This window comes from Notothenia coriiceps, unplaced genomic scaffold, assembly GCF_000735185.1.
Source record: "Notothenia coriiceps isolate Sejong01 unplaced genomic scaffold, NC01 NC01_scaffold00001922, whole genome shotgun sequence".
NCBI classification, from domain to species: Eukaryota; Metazoa; Chordata; class Actinopteri; order Perciformes; family Nototheniidae; genus Notothenia; species Notothenia coriiceps.
Genome location: NW_011334623.1, coordinates 31,436 through 41,022, shown reverse-complemented (window position 1 = coordinate 41,022; position 9,587 = coordinate 31,436).

The window sequence follows — 9,587 nt, the reverse complement described above, 5'->3', positions numbered from 1 at the left end:
TTCTTTTTTTCAGATTATACTATAAACCGGAGTTTAGTAGACTTCCGGACCGCGGGCGGGGAACACTAGAAACCGCCCGGGTCCAACCCTTGGTGACGAAATATCCTCACTTGTCAAAGAGTCTTTATTGATTAATCATTACTCATTAATTTATACGAAAACCAGGTATGGTTAATGTACAAACCGCCGTAGGAGACTTATTTTTACGTGTTCGGGGAAATCAGTGTGTAACCTTGGGATGGTTTTGTGTTAATGATAAAGTTACAATTGACTTTTTGAACTAACAATGATGTATCAAAACTCACAGTAGAAGTATAATGGACTGTCTGTGTTCTCAGTCACACACACACATCTACCACTCCTACTCACACAACCAGTTGTTCATCGAGTCAGTCCGAAGCATACTATACCTAAAGGATGTCTGTATGTCCCAAATTTTCGGAGTTTCTAAGTAATCTGTCAGGTGAAAAACGCGTCCATATGTAAAAAAAATATTGTTGTACTGGTGATACTCCTCGTTACAATTTCAAAAATACCACATGTTTGAAACGTGGGTGTCGGTAAAAAAGTGTCCGTTTGTCGGTCGCACCGAGATTACGAAAAGGTGTCTCAGGTACACAGTACGAGCGTCATCTTCTCGACGACTACTGCTTGTTCTCAAGTTCTGCTCTTGTGTGTTTCTACTCTGTCCGGTTCACCGTCTCAATGAGAGTTTAGGTTTCACGGTACCCGAAAATTATCGAAACCACAATACTACAGCGGTTGTCTTGAGTTTTCCCTCACTACTAAATCTTTTTCTTTTTTTCCCGATTGGTTTCCTTCTCCTTTTCTCCTCACACAGGACATTACCGATTACGATATTTGTTACTGACCTTTATAGTGGTTCGAGTTTAGGACTTCCCACGAAGACGGTGGCCCGACAGGTTTTAGACCCGCCAGTCAAATCCACTTTATGTCCCAGCGACGTTTTTGACCTTCTCACTGTCTCTCCTCTTGTTTATTATCTCCGTCTCAGGAAAACAAATCGGCGGAAAATACACCTGTGCTCTCCGTAGACCACCTGCTTCATCCTGTGAGAATAAAGTCTAAAGGTGGTGCGTTGTGAGACGTCTCCGAACAAACAGAAAGAGGACAAGTAAACTCGTAAGGGTACGAAAAGTTTTACGGGGACAAGAAGGAAGGCAGGACGGTTTTGTGAGAGGATTGTTCAACCTCTCATCTCGTCAAAGTAATACAGGTACAATGATATTCGCAACGAACCGCCGCGTAGTTTTCCTCACCGAGTGACAATTACAACTGACATTACACAAGAGTTTATTTATAAGGCCTACCTGGTAACATGTTCTTTTAGTTTGTCGTCTTGCCCTCTCCCGAATAAGCGGATACTAAAGGTGTCTCGGGAAAGTGTTTAAGGGACGGAGGTTACTTCGATCTAGTTTTGTGTTAGATGACCGGACACTAAGTTAGCGTGTCGCAGATACCAAAATCCCTACTTTCTTCCTGTCTGACTTAAGATATTCGCAGTCTAACCACCATGTTTTTTTGTACAAGAAATCTTAATAAATGGTTCACACAATCGTCACTCTACATGTCGGGACTAATATCCAAAAAGATATTAGGTTGAAGGTAGTACTCATGACAGTTTCGGTGACTATAGATGTTTTCTTTTTACGTAATTTAATTAAAGATAAAAAGAAAAATACGTAAAATAGGTATATTCCTGTCTGACCTCTAGGGTGCGCATGTTGGAAATAACATCAATGACACACATAGTAAATTGTCAGATTCGTGCAGGCCTTAGGGGTGACTTGGCGGCCCCTCGTTACACGCGTATGGGGGGGACGACCAAGTGGAAACAGACTCATTACGATTAAATCGAATTGAACGTAAAGACTCAGTTGTTCAAGTTCAATAACCGATTGTGCGAATGTGTTGTGAAACTTCGTCATTTAGGAGTTCAGTTTCGAGTCTCTTCTTTGTTATTTCTGTCTGCTTTATTCCCCCCTAATTAAGCGAAGTAGAGGTCTCACGTACGTGTGTAATGATTGCAAACGGACAGTCACATACGGAGATTACACTCGGTCGACAATACTGAAACTGTAAAAGGTATGTTCCAGTTTATACCACCCGGACCCGGAGTCATAGACCTATGATAAACGTTAAAGCTTAAACACATGCTTCTCAAAAGGTACGTTGATACTCTTTAGGTTAGTACCGCCCAGAACAGAAAACAACGGTAGTCACTCTCCTTTATTTTTCATCCAGAGTTACCACCATAGTTTTTTTAGGACGCTTTCACACTCCACCCAAGACGAGGTAACATTCGAGATTACTAGAGCGAGAGGAGTACATGTATATTTCTGATCGTTTAGGTTAATTTTCTTCCTTTCTTCGTCGAATCACACTCCACCCCAACACTATACACAACGAACATATAGATACATACGCGATAGATACAAGGAGACTCCCCACCGGACTACATCATATAGCTACAGACTAAATAATATATACACGGACTAGTTATAGTATTGTGTAAGTGTAGTTAGTATGTAGATCTATGTAGATGTGTATATATGAGTGAGATAGACTAGGTATGTTAGTAATGTGTTTATAGTATAGTAGTGGTGTGTAGTATGTGTGTGTGTAGAGTGAATAGTGTGTGTGTGTGTAGTGTGTAGTAGTGTGTAGTGTGTGGATAGATGTAGATAGATGTGTGATAGAGAGTGATAGTGAGTAATTAGTGTGTGTGTGTTGTGTGTGCTGTGTGTGTGGGTGTTGTGTGTAGTAGTAGGATACCTGTTACTCACTCGCGTGTATAACGAAATTATATTAAACATTTGACGGTAAGATGTGCTGCACGTAATTCTGTTGGGTAATAATTTTTACACTAGAAGTGAATCAACTAGAGACACTCTCCTTATTCAGGGTTTGATCAAACCATTGTATCAGTCCGTAAAACCGTGAAGACCCAGGGGAGACGAATAGGGTTATTCTACTTATCATATAGTTGTATAACATAAAAGGGAAAAAAAAAATTCGGTTTTTTATGCAGTCACGGCAGACTCGAAAAGACACAACAACTTTTGCCAGCAACGATTATACTCTGATGATTTACAAAGTAGCACGCCTCAGCCAGATAATCGCATAAATCGAATCGCAACCATTTTCATCGGTAAATGCAGGCGATACGAATTGAATAATATGTCAACATAATTTATAGACCTTATAGTATTTACAAGACACAGTGGTCTAAGAATAAAAGACGTAGTAGGTTTTTTATCATACGGGATGTTAGTTAAGCCACCAGCGGATGATATTCTATACGTAGTACCTAGTACAGATAATCTCATGTCATTTACTCTGCACTCTGTATTCTATGATTTCGAGACTGGCTCATACCTCAAGAAAAAACCTGTTCACTGATGCTACCAAGTCAATTCATACGTTACATTTACGTCATAAGTTCACTGGACAGATGTTCATAAATAAAGTGGTAATGGGCTACCAAGGATTAACGAGTACATTAGTTGTTAGGGCTTATACTAGTAATTAGGTCCTATTCGGAGTATTTGAGCAAAATAAGTACGGAACATTTGATATTGGAGTGACTGACCAATGATAAGGAATATTATTATTTAGGGTAAGAAAAAATGCGTGATAGGTGGTGCTTATACCACGACATTTTATACCTTATTCATACGGTCCCGGTAGATGTGGCTCGTGTCCGTGATCTTTGTTAGGAGCAGGAACATCATACAGACTAAAGTGACAATTTTCAGTCCCTGTAGACTATGGTTTTTCCTCCTGTCACGTTACCTTACTACCCCGAATCCTGTTTAATTTGGGATGGATGAAGGTTGTCTGCTCCACTCTCTTCGGGTGAGTGGAGGTCCGAGAGAGAAGTAGTGTACGAAAACAGGGAAGAATACGTCGACGTCTGACGCGTCGAGTGTACAGTTAAGTTCCTGTTCGCAAGGACCCACACGACCATAGTTTTCTTTTTAACGCTTCATACGAGTTCTTTCTAGACAAACATCTCGAATCAGTCGATGTCCATACACAAAAGGGGCAATTTAAGTTAATCATGAAAATTTTACCATAGAGGTGAAGAAGTATATCTGTAAAGACATCACATTTGTCCCAAACAACAGACTCACTTGGTTTGCTCCCCTGTAACCTCGGTCTTCCGATTACTGCGACTGTCGTGTCACTAGTCCGTTATAGCTAGTCTACCGCAACTCTCTTCATATAGTGAAGGCTGATATCCTTGTGTTTTTTTTCCTCTCCGTGCTACGACCTAGTTTTTTTACATATAATTGTAAGGCAATACATGATTGTCAATAAAAGACTTGTAGTTACAATACAATAAAATATAAAAAATAATTGATTAATTAATTTTAATACAAATTAGTTAGTAGCTAATAAAGGCATAACAAGACAGAAATGTATATTTTTTCTTTAATAGAAATGTTTCTTCTGCCCGTAAAGTGTCCAAACCATGCCGGTTTCAGTTGGATTATTTGTCACAGTCTTGTCAGTTGCTCCGATCAGATCGGTCTCCTCCATTTTGTAGATTATTTACGACTTTTGAATCCACATAAACACATCGGCAAAATCCGGCTTACTTTGAGCATGTGTTTTAAACAGTTTAATCCCTTTGTGAATTGTTTCCACTTCTGCGCCGTCCTTTAATTTCTTCATACAGCGGAAATCCAAATGAATTAATCCTGAGTCCAATAACCATCAAAGTCACTCCAATAGTGCTCCTTAATTACGCTTTCATCCTCCTTTAACAAAATACTTCACATTCATCCAGTTTGTGACAGCAGTTGTAGCATTTTTTAGACTTTTAAACTTTAATTAGCGCAACTTCCAACAGTCATTTGGGGGGGCTCTTGGGAAAATATTTCTTGACTTAATGCCTATTTCGATGTTGCATTGACGTTTCACATAACATATTTACACAATGAGATTGTTATTAAATTATCATAAGGACTGTGGTTGTAATATATTGTCCAAGTAATGATGACATATTGCTATACAATCCTCTCCTTCTCTGGTGTTGTTCCTTAATACCAAGTCTTGGCACATATACCCTGACTGCGAGTCCTTTGGCTGGAGCCCAGGTTGTGTTGCCAGCGACGGAGGCTGTGTTCCCCCATAGAGCAGCTTCCCAATGGGCCTTATGGAGAACACTTCCTTCCCCTCTCTCCCTTTAGGTTTCCCCACAAAGGACCTTGCAACAGGTCTCTGCTGGTTTAGTTTTCCTCTAGTGCCTCTCTCTTTCCTGATCCAGATACAGGCTAAAATAAGTCTACAGAAAGCAGCTTTTCTGCAACAAACTAAAAACTTATTTCAGGAACAACAAATCCTGAGAAATATGAATCCTTAGGTCACAGCCGCTCTTAGTCCTGTAATTCCTTCTCAATGTTAATAGCTTTTAAAATGTGTCAAATACTTAACAAACTCTTTGTACGTTACATTCCTATGGTTACATTGCATCAACTCAAAACACAAGCTTGTAAACTTGGACAGAAGTGGGAAATTAACCCACACGGTTCCATACGGGTCGCCTGAAAACCATAGAATATCTTAAATCTTTGTGATGTCTTCAAAGTTTTTAAATGTCCTTGCATTTTGAATAAATAGGCTTGAGATTGCTTGAAATTGTAATTGCCAGCCTTCTGATGAAAAATTGCCTTTTTAACGTGATAAATGTCTGAAATAATCATTATACAGTATATACTATGAACTGTATTTAACTGTCATTTACCAAAGGTGCTGGAAAAGCTATAATGTGCACCTTGAAAGTTCTTGAATTAGACTTCCAATATCAATCAGATTTTTGATAAATTGTTGGGTGGAATAATGGTGCAGATGGAATCATATACAATAAAAAAAAAAAAGAGAATATTCATAGAGGCTTTGTTTTCTCACTCAAGGAAATAAATTGTGCTGACATTATTTTGATAAACACGGACGACGTGTTAGACGTGTACCTTTCCTTATGTTCAATTTAGTCCGTCTGGACAATGGCTCCTGGTTTTTGAAGCGATGGAGGTGGGTTGAATGATGTGGCCTTTAATGGTCTGTGGCAGGTCTTTGAGGTGCAGGTCTAGAAACAGACAGCTGTCTGTGTTGATGGATGACTTTCCGTCTAAAGGGCAGTAATTATAGATGTCCTGCAGCTTGAAAGGCTGCCTTGAGGTGCTATAAATATCAATGTTTGTGGGAGTGTTTCTTTTTTACCCAATTTGAATTAATGATGAAAGACAAGGCGTGTCTTATTTTGTCTTCATTATATTGACATTCTGCTTTCCTCACTTTATCCTCTCTTTTGCTGAAGTGAATAAAACAAGAGGAGACAAACAAAGACATGAATGTGAGCTATGCCTGTGGCAAGCTATTAACTTGCCACAGGCATTAGGCTACACTGTGCCTTAACTTTTTCTTTTTTAGTGTAGTGGAGCCTCACTTTAGAGCGTTTACCGCAATCCATCTTTGGTGTTATGAAGTGACTGAGCTCGTGAACTATCTACGGGAGGGCGGGGGGAGCCTCGCTGCGGGGAAACTGTGGACCTCAGTCGCCTGTCAGCACAACTTACATGATGCCGTATTAAAAAAAATTAAGGGCAGTGCCGGTCGTCAGCGAACCGAGCCGGCCGTTCTGTGATTCTCCAGAACACACATATGGCCAGTACGCCCCTGTATTCCACCGGGTCGCCGCGGCACAGACGGACCCGGTGGAATACAGGGTCTACCGAGTTTAGGAACCGTTAAGCAGAAACAAAATTGTGTATTTTGTATGGGTACACGGTACCCAGCATTTTCTTGTCGGTTCTCATCTGGAACCGAGTTTCGGTTCCCAACCCTACGCGCCCATGACCCTGTCGACCAGGTTCAAGGTGATACTCTACTGTGAAGAGCTGAACCATTCTGAGCACAATGATTGAGTCTGGGGTGCATCAGAGCAAATGAAGCAATAACAAGCTTGCCATTTTGTGCCAATGATCAGATTTCAATTTTCTAAAGCATGGAAATCTGCGAACAATGATGAAGGTTCATTTTAAATGGGCCAACAAGGACATGAACGTTTATGAGGTTTAATTTGATGTTCCCGTGGACCAGTCCAATAATGGGGGTCATAACTGGCTGACTAAATGGTGTCGTGCTCTTGAATTTCAATTAGGCCATTGTAGGGCTGCTCAATTAATCGTATTTTAATCGCAATTACGAGTATGGCTTGCAACGATTACGAAAACAACGTAATCGAAATAAAACGATTATTTTTTTATTATTATTACAACTTTTTTTTTTTTTTTTAATTAGATTTTCAGTTGAATTATACTTAAAGTTCACGGTAATCAACTGTTAAAAACATACTGTTCACATTTTTTTTTTCAATAAATTGATGTTTTCAAAGTAAATGGATAATCGTTTTTTGATAATCGTGATATAAATTATTGACCCAAATAATGGAGAATATGGTTTTTGCCATAATCGAGCAGCCCTAGGCCATTGGCTAATACACAAAAACAAAATTGAACTACTTGGTTGCAAATGTCTTCAATGTGGTTTGCATTTAAGGCAGCAAAACCAAGACATTTCTGCAACCCACTGTCAGTAGTGACATACTTCCAGCTGACAGCTGAAGAGGCCCAGTGTCAGCTTGCTTGCTGGGGTCTTCATCCCATGACCCCTTTGTGTTTGATTAGGATCGGGTTCCCCTGTGACACATGTGTGGAAACATACAGAAGATGAATCTCTTCTGGTGTGGATCCACTATAAAAATAAGCGCAGGAAAAGCTCATACAGCGAGACAAATGTTTTTTTTCTAGATTTGTGGAGTCAGGTACTTTTATTTTTGAGAAACCCTAATGTTCAGAGTGGACACCCTGCAGCTGTAAAGACATCGCTGTATGTCTTCAGCATCAAATACCATCTTGTATCTGCAGCTGAATATACACACATGCAGCGATGGTGTCGCCACTAATGTAAGCATTATCTTTAAATGTAAAGCATTTGGCTGACAGCATGTAATACCTGGGAAGGAGCTTCTTGTTTTCCAATAGAATTATGATGTGTGCACATTTAATAAGTAACTAATTCCCTATAATCCTATGTTGGGCGGCAACTGACATGCCATTAAATCTGACTCCACACGTGTTGCTTGTATGAACATGTGAGCCATTCAACCATCTCGGGTTAAACACAAGCCAAAGAGTGTGTGTGTGTGTGTGTGTATATTAAGTTACACATTTCTATGCTCATCAACCAGTAACATCACAAATTACGTCGGTATAGATAGAGTTACTGCAGTCCGGTTAACTTGACATCAGAGATACTGTTTTACTTTTTCAAGACGTCATTCACTGCTGATGTTTTGCCAAAGCTCCCACTAATCTACTAAGGTTTTAGACACTTGTTTTTTGCACGGACTTGGAAACATTTTAGCTTAACTTTTTCCCTTTTGTGAGTCATGCCAAACGCTTATTGAGTGCAGCTGAAATGCACAGGGAGCTTTGCATTTTGAACTTCACATGAACATTGGTCTTCTGTAGAAAACTAAAGCTTTTTGTTTGATTTGTTTTTAAAATGAAGTCATTTCAAGCTGCTCTGTGGAAGAGAAAAGTAACTTACACTGGCTACCAAATCCAAGCTTTTAACTTGTTTGTTGTTCATTTCTTAGATTTGTTGATTTTCTCAATTTACTATTTATACAGAGATTACCTCAGATCCAGCTGGAAAAACAAGTGTCAGCTGTACAAAATGAAACACACACACACACACACACACACACACACACACACACACACACACACGAGCCCGTGCTGATTAGGCACACACCAGGACAGATTATGTCATAATTTATAGTATTTAGTTTATAACTATATAGTATCATGATGAGTAAGATAAGCAGATGGAACACAAAGCCTCTGAGTGTGTCTGTGTGATCTCCTGGATCGGCTATTCGTTGAGTTTTATATCGGGTGCTGCATTAGTGCTTGTATTTTAAGTTACAACGATGAATTAAATATGACTAAAGCTTACTCCTACAACCAGCTAATAAATGGAACATTCTTTTTGGCTGACCTTTTATGAGTGGTATCTAACCTGTCCCATAGATCTTAGGAAGAAAGCAAATCAAAGTGTTAATATTTTAAGCTTGAGTTATAACAGGGTGTCCGCGGGGTCTTAAAAAGTATTAAAAGTTGATAAGTAAATTTAGCGAAAATTAAGGCTATTAAAAAGTATTAAACGGCATTTTGGCAAGTATGAGCTTGTTTTCAATAAGTATATAAATTGTCCAAAGAGGTTGGATTCTACAGTCTGACTGAATGTAATCATTGCGTAGGTGTGTAGTGTGATTCTGTGTAGTTTATTTATGGCATCCCGTTGGATTTGACGTCGTCTTCTGAACAGGACATCGCACGCTCTCTGCTTGATAGCGCGCAAAGGTCCGTTAACGCCGGTTGTTAAACAACATCGTTATGGGGAAATGCAAGTTTGCGTCCAAATGGTTGGAAGATAAGGAGGAAGGACAATCAATACTGTATATAGTAAATGTGAGGTAAAGTGTGTCGCCA